Source organism: Schistocerca americana, chromosome 6, assembly GCF_021461395.2.
Source record: "Schistocerca americana isolate TAMUIC-IGC-003095 chromosome 6, iqSchAmer2.1, whole genome shotgun sequence".
NCBI lineage: Eukaryota > Metazoa > Arthropoda > Insecta > Orthoptera > Acrididae > Schistocerca > Schistocerca americana.
The window spans coordinates 411,146,997-411,162,856 of NC_060124.1; positions in this window are offsets into that span (position 1 = coordinate 411,146,997).

Consider the following 15,860-nt stretch of genomic DNA (forward strand, 5'->3'; position numbering starts at 1 on the left):
AGCTGATTATGTTCACCTCAATACTTTGATGCTATAAGGACACATTGACGGTAACTTCTCTGCAAATGCTTTACCTAACATGCAAGTAAATGTTGAAGTAGATATTTTTAAACTGATAACATTGAGCTTCGTAAATAAATGTGAAGGCACTTGCAGAAGCTAGCTCTTAGATCAGTCTTCAACATCACTAGCATAATTAATTTTTTGTATTAATGCTGCTAGGATCTTAGGCTAATCTGCTGAGGTACAATGATTTCATTAATTTCTTATGGATCTGAAGTAACTCGCCATCCGTTTCTGAAACGGTTACTATGGGCTGGAGTAGTTACTTAGGCTTGTTCAACATTGTCTAACATTCTTTGAACTTCTTTGTAAGCTGCCGCTCTTTTTAAGCTGGGCATACGGCAGAGTCTAATTTTAAATGCGGCATGAGGTACAAAACCAAACTCGTAAATTTTCGTCAGCCCTTGCTGACATGAGAACACTTTATTATATGTCATTAGAACACACGTGAATTCTTTTTCTACTGAATGTTGTTGTTGTGGTCTTCAGTCCTGAGACTGGTTTCATGCCCCTCTCCATGCTACTCTATCCTAAGGAAGCTTCTTCATCTCCCAGTGCTTACTACAACCTACATCCTTCTGAATTTGCTTAGTGTATTCATCTCTTGGTCTCCCTCTACGATTTTTACCCTTCACGCTGCCCTCCAATGCTAATTTTGTGATCCTTTGATGCCTTAGAACATGTACTACCAACCGGTCCCTTCTTCTTGTCAAGTTGTACCACAAACTCCTCTTCTCCCCAATTCTATTCAATACCTCCTCATTAGTTATGTGATCTACCCATCTAATCTTTAGCATTCTTCTGTAGCACCACATTTCGAAAGCTTCTATTCTCTTCTTGTCCGAACTATTTATCGTCCATGTTTCACTTCCATACATGGCTACACTCCATACAAATACTTTCAGAAACGACTTCCTGACTCTTAAATCTATACTCGATGTTAACAAATTTCTCTTCTTCAGAAACCCTTCCCTTGCCATTGCCGGTCTATATTTTATATCCTCTCTACTTCGACCATCATCAGTTATTTTTCTCCCCAAATAGCAAAACTCCTCTACTACTTAAAGTTTCTCATTTCCTAATTTAATTCCCTCAGCATCACCAGACTTAATTCGACTACATTCCATTATCCTCGTTTTGCTTTTGTTAATGTTCATCTTATATCCTCCTTTCAAGACACTGTCCATTCCGTTCAACTGCTCTTCCAAGTCCTATGCTGTCTGTGACAGAATTACAATGTCATCGGCGAACCTCAAAGTTTTTATTTCTTCTCCATGGATTTTAATACCTACTCCGAATTTTTCTTTTGTTTCCTTTACTGCTTGCTCAATATACAGATTGGATGACATCGGGGATAGGCTACAACTCTGTTTCACTCTCTTCCCAACCGCTGCTTCCCTTTCATGCCCCTCTACTCTTATAACCGCCATCTGGTTTCTGTACAAATTGTAAATAGCCTTTCGCTCCCTGTATTTTACCCCTGCCACCTTCAGAATTTGAAAGAGAGTATTCCAGTCAACATTGTCAAAAGCTTTTTCTAAGTCTACAAATGCTAGAAACGTAGGTTTGCCTTTCCTTAATCTTTCTTCTAAGATAAGGTACGTCGTAGAGTCAGTATTGTGTCACGTGTTCCAACATTTCTACGGAGTCCAGACTGATCTTCCCCGAGGTCGGCTTCCACCAGTTTTTCCATTCTTCTGTAAAGAATTCGTGTTAATATTTTCCAGCTGTGATTTATTAAACTTTAAGTTCGTTAATTTTCACATCTGTCAACACCTGCTCTCTTTGGAATTGGAATTATTATATTCTTCTTGGAGTCTGAGGATATTTCGCCTGCCTCATACATCTCGCTCACCAGATGGTAGAGTTTTGTCAGGACTGGCTCTCTCAAGGCTGTCAGTAGTTCTAATGGAATGTTGTCTACTCCTGGGGCCTTGTTTCGACTCAGGTCTTTCAGTGCTTTGTCAAACTCTTCACGCAGTATTGTATCTCCCATTTGAGATTCATCTACATCCTCTTCCATTTCCATAATATTGTCCTCAAGTACATCGCTCTTGTATAGACCCTCTATATACTTCTTCCACCGTTTTGCTTTCCCTTCTTTGCTTAGAACTGGGTTTCCATCTGAGCTCTTGATATTCATACAAGTGGATCTCTTTTCTTCAAAGGTCACTTTAATTTTCCTGTAGACAGTATCTATCTTACCCCTACTGATATGCACCTCTACATCCTTACATTTGTCCTCTAGCCATCCCTGCTTAGCCATTTTGCCCTTCCTGTCGATCTCATTTTTGAGACGTTTGTATTCCTTTTTGCCTGCTTCATTTACTGCGTTTCTATATTTTCTCCTTTCATCAGTTAAATTAAATATTTCTTCTGTTACCCAAGGATTTCTACTAGCCCTCGTTTTTTTACCTACTTGATCCTCTGCTCCCTTCACTACTTCATCCCTAAGAGCTACCCATTCTTCTTCTACTGTATTTCTTTCCCCCATTCCTGTCAATTGTTCCCTTATGCTCTCCCTGAAACTCTGTACAACCTCTGGTTTAGTCAGTTTATCCAGGTCCCGTCTCCTTAAATTCCCACCTTTTTGCAGTTTTTTCAGTTTTAATCTACAGTTCATGACCAATAGATTGTGGTCAGAGTCCACATCTGCCACTGGAAATGTCTTACAATTTAAAACCTGGTTCCTAAATCTCTGTCTTACCATTATATAATCTATCTGAAACCTGTCAGTATCTCCAGGCTTCTTCCATGTATACAACCTTCTTTTACGATTCTTGAACCAAGTGTTAGCTATGATAAAGTTGTGCTCTGTGCAAAATTCTACCAGACGGCTTCCTCTTTCATTTCTCACCCCCAATCCATATTCTCCCACTATGTTTCCTTCTCTCCCTTTTCCTACTCTCGAATTCCAGTCAACCATGACTATTAAATTTTCGTCTCCCTTCACTACCTGAACAATTTCTTTTATTTCATCATACATTTCATCAATTTCTTCGTCATCTGCAGAGCTAGTTGGCTTATAAACTTGTACTACTGTAGTAGGCGTGGGTTTCGTGTCTATTTTGGCCACAATAGTGCGTTCACTATGCTGTTTGTAGTAGCTTACCCGCACTCCTACTTTTTTATTCATTATTAAACCTACTCCTTCAATACCCCTATTTGATTTTGTATTTATAATCCTGTATTCACCAGACCAAAAGTATTGTTCCTCCTGCCACCGAACTTCACTAATTCCCACTATAGCTAACTGTAACCTATCCATTTCCCTTTTTAAACTTTCTAACCTACCTGCTCGATTAAGGGATCTGACATTCCACGTTCGGATGCCTAGAACGCCAGTTTTCTTTCTCCTGATAACGACGTCCTCTTGAGTAGTCCCCGCCCGGAGATCCGAATGGGGGACTATTTTACATCCGGAATATTTTACCCAAGAGGACGCCATCATCACTAAAATTAACCATGCCCTCGGGAAAAATTGCGGCTGTAGTTTCCCCTTGCTTTCAGCCGTTCGCAGTACCAGCACAGCAAGGCCGTTTTGGTTGTTGTTACAAGGCCAGATCAGTCAATCATCGAGACTGTTACCCCTGCAACTACTGAAAAGGCTGCTGCCCCTCTTCAGGAACCACACGTTTGTCTGGCCTCTCAACAGATACCCCTCCGTTGTGGTTGCTCCTACGGTACGGCCATCTGTATCGCTGAGGCACGCGAGCCTCCACACCAACAACGGCAAGGTCCATGGTTCCTGGGCCTGCATAAGGCCTTTAATTCCGTACATTCTTTGGCTTATTTTGCCGGTTGGACATTGGATAGTTGCCTAAACTCTCTCCCCTCCCCCTTAATTGACAGCATGTTGGTCATTAGCTACAACCCAATGAGAAAAATTCCGTAATAATCTTAATTATTAAATATGTATCTGTTTATCCTCTTAATGTTCTTAAAATTTCCTTTCCATTGACATCAAGCTTACTGTTAGCAATGTCTGTTGTTACTTTATTATTAATTAGACAGTTGATGAACAGTATCAGTCATACACACACTCGTGGCACAACTATTGCATTAATTGTGTGCCCTGTTTCTTGTACCATAAACTCTAACAAAAGTTGTCAACAGTGATTTTCCCCCTTTGCGTCCATAACTCGAGGATTCTGTAGTCTTTTTTAAACATCTGATACAGGTTTGGACTAGTATTCTTGTTTCTGGTCCCAATTGTACAACTGTTATTACTCTCAAGCTATTTATGCATATTTCAGGTACTGCATGATATGCTTCCGAAACTTATTGTTCTTTTTCATTTTCCTCCGCAGTACCTTCTCGATCCTGTCCTTATGTAAAGTTAACAGAAAACGTATTTACTCACAAAATAATCCTGCCTTGGAATACATTGTTCCTGCAATTACATTATTTCATTTGTACTGTTCATCTCATCAGCTTCGTGTAATGTAACAATGCAGCTTTCCATTAAAGATTCTTGTACATTAGTTTTTTTGATCTATACTCGTATCACTTATGGCGACGTCTCGGAAGTGTCTGTTTTTTACTTCTGTAAGGAAAGAAGCCATTAGAAATTCTGCAGTGCTTGCAAACAACATTTGTGTTCCACGGAGACAGACTGTACTCACGAGAAGTCATGTGATTCCGCCCCTTCCAGGTTCAGTTAGTTCCAGTGTTTGTCGGTGGTATAGATATTTCACACAAGAAGTATGTATATATTTCTTCGACTTGGCCGAATAAACACAATAACATGACTACACTACAGAGGGGTCCTATCAATCACCATCACAATCAACGTAATTACAGGCATCATCATCTCCACAAAAACTGGACTTCTTGTCTATCCTACTCTATTAGTTAACTTTATCGCCAATCAGCTACCACTTCTTCCCTTTGGTCGATGTTGGAGGATTCCCTTTGGATAGGGTTTGTCTCAAATCCGTTCTTTGTCACTGTTGTCTTCAGTCTTCAGTGCCTGGTCTCGTACACTTCCTTTTGACAAGACAGTCACGCTGGTTTCCTTCAGAATAAGGAAGAAACTTTTAATTTAATAAGAGACATGCCGCAGGCTGTATTAACACGGAGGACTGCTGTGACCTTTCGTGTCGGAGGCCACGTAGGCCACCAGTGAACGTGTTGGTGTGTGCAATAAATTCACGCAGCACTTTATTCTCTGACTACACGGTTAACTGCTTCTGTCCACAGAGCTAAAAGTGCTTTTAAGCAATTAACGATATACATTAGTTGGAAATTACTGAGGAATATCGTCCAACCACTCTTTTTCACTAGGCTCTTGTTATTCTTTCTGTAAAGCAATGCAAACACATAGCCCACACGCACCGTGCATTTACTGTAATTAATTTGACGTTTTTTCCCCTCCACGAATTTATTCGCTGTCTGCCATGCCCGTCATTATTGTGTACGTAATTTATCTCGGAATAACCAGTATTAGTTTAAAATTTAATTAAAATGCAGATTATAACAGCAGCTTAATAGCTTAAGCCTGAGGCAGCTGTAGAGAACTACAGTTTCAACGTTAGTAATTAAGCTGTAAGGAATTGAAATGACAAATACGTGTCAGGATAACTATATTTGTTGAATTATTGGTGTTCAGTAGCATTTTTTGCGGAGGTATCGACGGAATGGAAAATCTGGACGTCGTAGCTTCATGATTATTGCACCGCGTTGTTTTCTTTCTGCTAAAAATGCCACGCCTGTTACACATCCTCAATGAAATTTGTACTACCGAATTGTTGCCAAAATTAATTTGCGTCTACTGTTGCGCCGAGCCTTACAGGCAGTTACGCTGAGCTCATGCTTCAGCAAGACTCTGAAACGGTTTGTTAAAAGATGATTGAAATGATGAGTGGAACAGTATTTCTCACTGCGCCCACAGTGGATTCAGAAAATTAAGCGAAACTTTTGGGTATGATTGACATGTGTACAACTTTCTTGTCGCATACATCTCGATATCTCAAATACGAACAGATTTCTGTATAAACACATCATCATCACGCTCTTAGAACTCCAGATACTTCAGCTCATGTGTCTAACTTGGACGAACATCAAAAACAGTTTTGTATCACCTGGTTTCCTAGACTTCCGGAACCTGTCTAGAAAATTATAATAGAGATCAACGTAAACATCATTTCCGCCCTTTGTCTTGCTAATGAAAACCACACATTGCGTGTTGTAGCACCATACAGCGAGACCTGCAGAGGTGGTGGTCCAGATTACTGTATACACTGGTACCTCTAATACCCAGTAGCACGTTATCTTGCATTGATGCATGCCTGTATTCGTCGTGGCATACTATCCACAAGTTCATGAAGGCACTGTTGGTCAAGATTGTCCCAATCCTCAACAGGGATTCGACGCAGATCCCTCAGAGTCGTTGGTGGGTCACGTCGTCCATAAACCACCCTTTTCAGTCTATCCCAGGCAGGTTCGATAGGTTTAATGTCTGGAGAATGTGCTGCCCACTCTAGTCGAGCGAAGTCGTTATCCTGAAGGAAGTCATTCACAAAATGTGCACGATAGAGGCGCGAATTGTGGCCCATGAAGACGAGTGTCTCGTCAATGTGCTGCCGATATGGTTGCACTATCGGCCAGAGGTTGGATTTACCCGTGTCGTACAGCCGTTACGGCGCCTTCCGTGACTACCAGCGGCGTACGCCGGCCTCACATAATGCCACCCCAAAACAGCAGGGAATCTCCACCTTTCTGCACTCTCTGGTCAGTGTGTTTGAGGCATTCAGCCAGACCGGGTTGCCTCCAAAGACGTCTCCGACGATTGTCTGGTTGAAGGCATACGCGACACTCATCGGTGAAGAGAACGTGATGCCAATCCTGAGCGGTCCATTCGGCATGTTGTTGGGCCCGTCTGTACCGCGCTGCATGGTGTCACGGTTGCAAAGATGGACCTCGCCATGGACGTCGAGAGTGAAGTTGCACATCAAGCAGCCTATTGCGCACAGTTTGAATCGTAACACGACGTCCTGTTGCTACACGAAAAGCTTATTCAACATGGTGGCGTTGCCGTCAGGGTTCCTCCGAGCAATAATGCGTAGGTAACGGTCATCCACTGCAGTAGTAGCTCTTGGGAGGACTGAGCGAGGCATGTCATCGACAGTTCCTGTCTGTCTCTATCTCCTTCATGTCCGAACAACATCGCTTTGTTTCACTCCGAGAAGCCTGGACACTTCCCCTGTCGGGAACCATTTGGCCGTCTAGACACGGTTGAACTACAGACAACACGAGCCGTGTACCTCCTTCCTGGTGGAACAACTGGAACTGATCGGCTGTCGGACCCCCTTCGACTAATACGGGCTGCTCATTCATGGTTGTTTACATCTTTGGGCGGGTTTAGTGACATCTCTGAACAGTCAAAGGTAGTGTGTCTGTGATACAACATCCACAGTCATCGTCTATCTTCAGGAGTTCTGAGAACCGGGGTGATGCAAAACTTTTTTTGATGAGTGTACATTCAATTGAGCAATGCAGTGGGGGACACACGCGAAATATCATTAGGCTTCCGCCAAGAGACGGCTCTCCGTCCAGTATTCCACACCACGTATGCTATTGATATTCATTCTTCTCTATCAGCAGCTATTAAACTATTTCAGCGTGTACACGATATATTCCGCTACTCAGCCACCTGCCTGCAGGATATTTGTAGTAGACTAGATCGTTCCGCCATACTACTGGCCCGATGACTGATAGAAAATGAACTGAGATATAACATCGCAATTCGCAACTGTTGGTGTTTATTCGTAAAAGTTCATCTTCGCGGATAAAGATAAAAAGCTAAACAATACAGTAACCTAGACTGTAATAACAGCCAGGACTTACTTACGACTCATCGCTGTAATGGTATGTTCACATCAGATATCTTATTCTGATGCTAAAACAAGCGATGTAGGTTTTCTGTGCATTCTCACATATTACGTGGGCGTACAACATGTCGTAGTACTCATCATGAAACGACCACTGATGGGACCTCAGTTAGATCGCGGTACGATCTTTGATCAAAGTGATACCAAGTTAGCATTCACCAAACCAGACAGAAAAACGGATCAATTGAGCTGGAATCTGATCCTTTCTTGAAATCTCCGTATTCAGCGCAATATTATTTTTGGAGCATCCAAAACCTAGAATCCGCCATTCTTCAATAATTATCTTCTTCGGGCCAATTATCGTTTCCTATTGAAAAAAAAAGAGCCTGCTAAATGGCAGCCAGTACTAAGCATGAAAGTTTCATTACTTTTGAGTCACTGGACGAACCAGCACTCGTCATTTGTTTTTCTTAGTTATTCAGTTCTGCAATATTCATCTGTTTGCCAAATGTAACACACCACACCTGTTGTAACTAATCAGGCGAACTTCCCAGTTCGCGAGACTGTTTGGACTGAACAACATCTTATTCATATTTGACCAAGTTAAGGATATGTTCACGACAATCGTACAAATACAATGGCCATATACAATGAAAATATTCAATGTCAGGTCGAAAGTAGCTTATTTGCTATGTAGGGTGTTTGGGGTATAAGTGCAGATATTTTTGTTGGTGATTCAGGACAGTGTACTGAACAACATTACATCGGTATTAACTTCATTTACAGACTTATAATTATAGCCATTAGGAGTAGTTTGTTTTTATGTTGGCCGGCCGAAGTGGCCGGGAGGTTCTAGGCGCTACAGTCTGCAACCGCGCGACCGCTACGGTCGCAGGTTCGACTCCTGCCTCGGGCATGGATGTGTGTGATGTCCTTAGGTTAGTCAGGTTTTAGTAGTTCTAAGTTCTAGGGGACTGATGACCTCAGAAGTTAAGTCCCATAGTGCTCAGAGCCATTTGAACCATTTGTTTTTGTGTTGCTTAGTACCTCCAACTACATGTAACAAGAGCAAGCCATTAATGCTTGTTTTCCCCTGGGCAGCAGGTAAGGTGTTGAAGCGTGGACTTTTGGACCCTAAACGGTTAGTTTCTGCTCACAAGAGTAGTCCACTTATTGGTGCAGTTACCGTGCTCAAAACATCAGTCAGTAAGTTATGTGATGTGTTTGCGGGACAGGAAAATTGTACTGCAGGAAGACTGTCAGATGCCGAGAAAAAAGAAAAAAAAATTAATAAGAATAAAAATAAACACATTGAAGCGGGCATATATTAAGGTACCAATGATCACAATATCTGTAGTTATGCCCCTAATATCCTGTATGGCGTAAAGTTACTTATGTCCTGATTTCCAATAAGAGCCGACATGTTCCCTCTCTCCAACGAGTGTGTGGACATCCTCGCAAATGCAAACGGGCGTTTAGTTATCCTTGATTTCAGACCATCCAATCCTGTCCACGAACTTTAAACCTAGGGCATGTAACGTGCTGAAAGAAGAGAGACAGCCAATTATATACAAGGAGCGTTCAATAATTGTGGAAGACATTTGTTTGTCTGCAAACTTCGGCTGAAAAAATGTGGCACTTGGTTTTGGGACATCGTGGAATATTCCCGCTTCAGCCCCTCTAATTTCATAAAGTTCTGACAGCTTGCGGCACTATCGTAGTCTTCAAAACTGCGTCTGTAATGGAGGTGCTTTCCTAGTAGAGAGCTGTCATTGAGTTTCTTTCAGTGGAAAGTCAGAGCATCAAAAATATTCATAGGTGCTTGCAGAATGTCTACGGACACCTGTCAGTCAACAAAAGCACGGTGAGTCGTTGGGCGAAGCGTCTGTCGTCATTGTAACAAGGTCCCACAAACTTGTCCAATCTCCCGCATGCCGGTCGGCCGCATACAACTGTGACACCAACGTGGGGACACTTTCATTCGAGGTGACTGACGTATCACAAACACCTGGCAGCTCAACTGGACGTCTCTGTTGATAGTACTGACACACTCGTCCACCGGTTGGGGTACTCAAACGTGTGTGCCTACTTGGTTCCTGGTCGTCTAACATAGGACCATAAAGAGCAACGAAGGACCATTTGCCCGGAATTGCTTGCTCGTCACGAGGCTGATCATGACAATTTTTGGTTGAACGTCGTCACAGACGATGAAACATAGGTTCCTCACTTCGAATCTTCGTGGTGCAACGATCAACTCTGAGGTGTGTTGTGCTACCCTTAGGAAATTCAAGAAACGACTTTAAAAAAGTGTTCATTACATATTTAACGCCCCGCGTACATGCAGCCTGCTGCTCCAGAGATTGTGTTTCTCGGACTGAAAATTGCACTTGAAATTTTTTAAGTAAGGGGAGGTTCCGCAGCTTTGAAATCTGAGTGTTGGACATTGTTGTAGCCTTTTGTCAGAAAGTTTGTTCTGCGAAAAGATTTACCAGATTGACTACCTGCATCACCTTTGAGCGTGCTGTGAAATTTCAGCGAGAGAAGATTTACACAGATGTTATCTCAGTGTCGCTTATCTGTGAGCGTCCTTCCATCTAAACGGAGCTTAGAGTGGAGAGTAAAGTAGTTTCCATGTAGGAAAGGCTTGTAGAAAGGTTCCTGTGGTGTGTGAATAGAAACAGAAATGTCCAGAAGACAGCTAAGTGATGCCTATTGTAAAGTAATGAAAAAGGTAAAGGTAAAGTTACACGTTATAGCCCAAGGTAAACCAACCGGGCCCGACCTAGCGCCATGTCATCTTCTGCCAATAGCGTAATTCGATGTGGTATCGAGGAGCACAGGACAGCACACCGCTCTCCCAGTCATTGTCGAGTTTCTTGAACTTACACAGAACCGCTACTAGGTAGTCGAGGAGCTCCTCAGTTGCTCTCATGAGACTGTGCGCACCCCGTACCCGTCCTACCACCAAGAAAAAGTCCCTAGTAGTACCGAGACTCGAACCTGGGACTTCCACATGGCAGTACCGAGCTCTGGCATGCTGGGGCGGCGTGAAATTTCTTTGTACCTTGGGTGTGGCCAATGGGAGGAGCAAACCCTATAGAGGCACACTTACAAAAACAGCTAAACTTATGATTCCAAGTTAGCAACACCGTTTCATAAACTATGGAAATAAAACACAGCATTCAAAATTAGGAGCCGTATTATCTTTATCCCACATCCATTACGTAGTTCCTGCTGGGAGATGTTGGCTGAGGATCTGTGTAGTGCAGTAATTATAGCAGTTTATAGATTAATTAGTAGGGTCATAGCAACATTCAATAATATATTGTAGTCTCTATTGGACATTATGCTTACTGAAAAAACCTCTTTAATTTTCTGTGGCGACGTCAATATATACTTTATCAATGATTCTGCATCTAAGAAGCTGTTTCTTAAGGGACTGCGCAGCTTTAACAGGGTTACTCTTATAAACAGCCCGACAAGAATAAAAAATAGAACGAAAAGTCTTGGAACGTACTTTCAAATATAGCAAGCAGACAGAAATTTTTAATACTGGCTTAGGGCTATCTGATCATAATGCTCTCGTCCTTACAGTTACAACTATACCTGTAAAACAAAGAATTTGTTTCATTCATACAGAATAAATTTTTTTACGGAAAACTGTGTTTGTTATGTTGTTAGTCTATGTAATGCATCCTGGTTAGAAGTTCTTTCACTATCAAGTACTAACACTGCTTATGATGCTTTCTCTTCGATAATAATCTCCAATTTAGAAATTAATTTCACTAAGTTGACAAGAGTCTTTTCATATCGCATAACTAAATCTAGTTCCCAGATTAAGTCAGGCATTAAGATTTGCTGTATAACTTTAAAAACGCTCAGTTCTCAAATGAAAGGATCCACAGACTCTCAGTTTATAGAATAGATGAAGACCCATAAGAAAATATATCAACAGGTAATTGAATGGCAAAGTTACTTAGTAATGATAATATAATAAGAATGTCAGACAACAAATCATAATCTGTGAGGGGAATTGTAAAAAGTGAATCAGGAAAGATATATTAAGGGCAGGAAATTACACTTACAAAAGCTGATGACTTCAATGCATAAATGTTTACTTTACAAATTTTTGCCAAGCATTTAGCCAAAAATTCACAAGGCAGGATAAACTTAGGCTTTGCTCGGCGTCATACAGAGTGACGTTAGTTGCAACTAGTTAACATGAAGCTGAATGACGATTAAAAGCCTCAAATGCGAAATGCCATATGGTGTGGATGATGCACCAGCGTCATTTGTAATTTTTACTACTTCATTAATCTCGAAGCCCTTGTCTGACATTGTTAATTTATCATTCAATGAGTGAGTGTTCGTCCAAAGGTTAAAAATATCGAAAATGCACCTTATTCAAAAATTGGAATAGGTGTAAAGTTGAAACTTATCCACTCGACTTTCTCTAACGTACCTAATTGAGAGATTAATGAAATAAAGAATCATCAAGTACTTAGACGATCAGGGCCTACTAAATAATAAGCAGCATCGCTTTCGAACAGATAGGAGTACAGAAACAGCGATAAATGATTACAATGAAGAAACATTTAGAAACTTGAATAACAACAACAGTGTTGAGGAGTTCATTTAGTTCTCTCTGAAGCATTCGATACAATTAGTCATGATATTATTTTGGATAAGCTGGAAACAATGGGGATAAAAGGAATAGAAAACAAGTGATTTGAATCATATTTGCATACTAGATCACAGGTGTGTAGCTCACATCTCCTCCTGCTATTCATCAAGTCAGATTTATATCTGATGCAACAAAATGCTGAAATGGTTCTTCCCCAGGGTAGTGTGTTAGGCCCCCTTGTGTTCTTTATTTATATAAATGACATATACACCTTAGAAACTGCAGAAGATACTGTTTGCATATGACACTATTGTGACAGTGAGTGATATTAAGGTATCTCTAACCAATACAACTGATCAAATCCTCAAGTCCTTGCATTCATGGTTCAATGCCATTAGGCTGACACTTAATGTAAAGAAAACGAACCACATACAGTTTGGAAAGATGAATCAAAACCAAGATTGCCGTCTGGTACTGGGCAGAAATGAGTTATAAATGGTAGGAAGAACAAAAGGTTTAGGAATGTGTGTTGACCAAGACTTAAAGTGGAAAGACATGTAACTAAACTCTACCAAGGATTGAGTTCTGCATGTTTTGGTCTGAGAACTACTTGTAACGTTTGCTCCTCAGATGGTGCCATAATGGCTTATTTTGGTTACTTCCAGTCCCTTATAGCTTACAGAAATTTTTACATTACAGAAAAAGACTATTCGAATCTCGTTACATAGTTCTCCTAGGGCTCACCGCAAGCCCCTATTTAAAAAGTTGTGTTTGGCTACTGTACTCTATTTGTACGTATATGAACATGTGCTAGACTTGGCGACTCGGATTGCCACAGTTATACTACTCCGTACAGACCAATTTAGGACAATATGTACTCGAAGACATGTGAGCCACTTTGATATCAGTCTTTATACTGCAATGCCAACGTACATAAAGAGGGTGGAGATGGAAACGGCTTTCAGAGAAGAGTTAAAATTATTTCTTTTTGAGTAGTGTTTCAACAAAGTTAATGAGTATGTTAGGTTACAGGATTGCTATGCCGTCATTTATTTTTGAGTTCTATCCTGTTAAGTGATGTATCATCTATGTTGTGTTTGTATGTGCAAAAGAATTTCTGCTGTTGATTTTCTGTTTTCCCTGTTTCAGATGCTATGTAATGCACCTCCTCTGAGAAGGGATCTGGTGCTAGGCTAATTGTGATTGATATATTGTTGGCAGAGTTTTGTGTGTTAGTGTGTTATACTTTTCAGCAGTGTTATACAGGATGGTCCATTGATCGTGACAGGCCCAAATATCTCACGAAATAAGCGTCAAACCCAAAAAGTACAAAGAACGGAACTCGTCTAGCTTGAAGGGGGAAACCAGATGGCGCTATGGTTGGCCCCCTAGATGGCGCTGCCGTAGGTCAAACGTATTTCAACAGCGTTTTTTTTAAATAGCAACCTCAATTTTTTATTACATATTCATGTAGTATGTAAAGAAATATGAATGTTTTAGTTGGACCACTTCTTTCGCTTTGTGATAGATGGCGCTGTAATAGTCACAGACATATGGCTCACAATTTTAGACGAACAGTTGGTAACAGGTAGGATTTTTAAATTAAAATACAGAACGTAGGTACGTTTGAACATTTTATTTCGGTTGTTCCAATGTGGTACATGTACCTTCGTGAGATTATCATTTCTGAGAACGCATGCTGTTACAGCGTGATTACCTGTAAATACCACATTAATGCAATAAATGCTCAAAATGATGTCCATCAACCTCAATGCATTTGGCAGTACGTGTAACGACATTCCTCTCAACAGCCAGTAGTTCGCCTTCCGTAATGATCGCACGTGCATTGACAATGCCCTGACGCATGTTGTCAGGCGTTGTCGGTGGATTACGATAGCAAATATCCTTCAACTTTCCCCATAGAAAGAAATCCGGGGACGTCAGATTCGGTGAACGTGCGGGCCATGGTATGGTACTTCGACGACCAATCCACCTGTAATGAAATATGCTATTCAATACCGCTTCAACTGCACGAGCTATGTGCCGGACATCCATCATGTTGGAAGTATACCGCCATTCTGTCATGTAGTGAAACCATGTAGTAACATCGGTAGAACATGACATAGGAAATCATCATACATTGCATCATTTAGATTGCTGTCGATAAAGGGGGAGCCAATTATCCTTCCGCCCATAATGCCGCACCAAACATTAACCGGCCAAGGTCGCTGATGTTCCACTTGTCGCAGCCATCGTGATTTTTCCGTTGCCCAGTAGTGCATATTATGCCGGTTAACGTTACCGCTGTTGGTGAATGACGCTTCGTCTCTAAATAGAACGCGTGCAAAAAATCTGTCATAGTCCCGTAATTTCTCTTGTGCCCAGTGGCAGAACTGTACACGACGTTAAAAGTCGTCGCCATGCAATTCCTGGTGCATAGAAATATGGTACGTGTGCAATCGATGATGATGTAGCATTCTCAACACCGACGTTTTTGAGATTCCCGATCCCGCGCAATTTTTCTGCTACTGATGTGCGGATTAACCGCGGCAGCAGCTAAAACACCTACTTGGGCATAATCATTTCTTGCAGGTCGTGGTTGACGTTTCACATGTGGATGAACACTTCCTGTTTCCTTAAATAACGTAACCATCCGGCGAACGGTTCGGACACTTGGATAATGTCGTCCAGGATACCGAGCAGCATACATAGCACACGCTCGTTGGGCATTTTGATCGCAATAGCCATACATCAACACGATATCGACCTTTTCCGCAATTGGTGAACGGTCCATTTTAACACGGGTAATGTATCACGAAGCAAATACCGTCCGCACTGTTACGTTACACCACGTACTTATACGTTTGTGACTATTTGAGCGCCATCTATCACAAAGCGAAAAAAGTGGTGAAACGTCCCCTTTAAACAATTATACCTGACTGTGCTTAACCTGACACACAATATTTTTAGCGCAACGCAATCTGACTTTCAAAACTCCCTACAAAAGAATGGCCCTGACTAACATTAACCTATACCTTTCACAAATCACTTACCTCACCAAAAATCTTCGTTACTCGAACTACTGCAAAACAGCGAGCGCCACTACTGCCAGCTAAATAAAAGATTCAAACTACGGAAGGCACTAACTACTGATAGGCATAGGAAATGAAAGATTTTGACAGAGAACAAACAATGTATTTACCTTAACAGTCATCATATATATAGGAGTTCATAACATCCATTCTTACAAATTTCCAAACTCCGCCATCTCTCTCCCCACATCCACCACTACTGGCGGCTCACCTCCAACTGCGCAACGCTACGCGCCGTTAACATCCAGC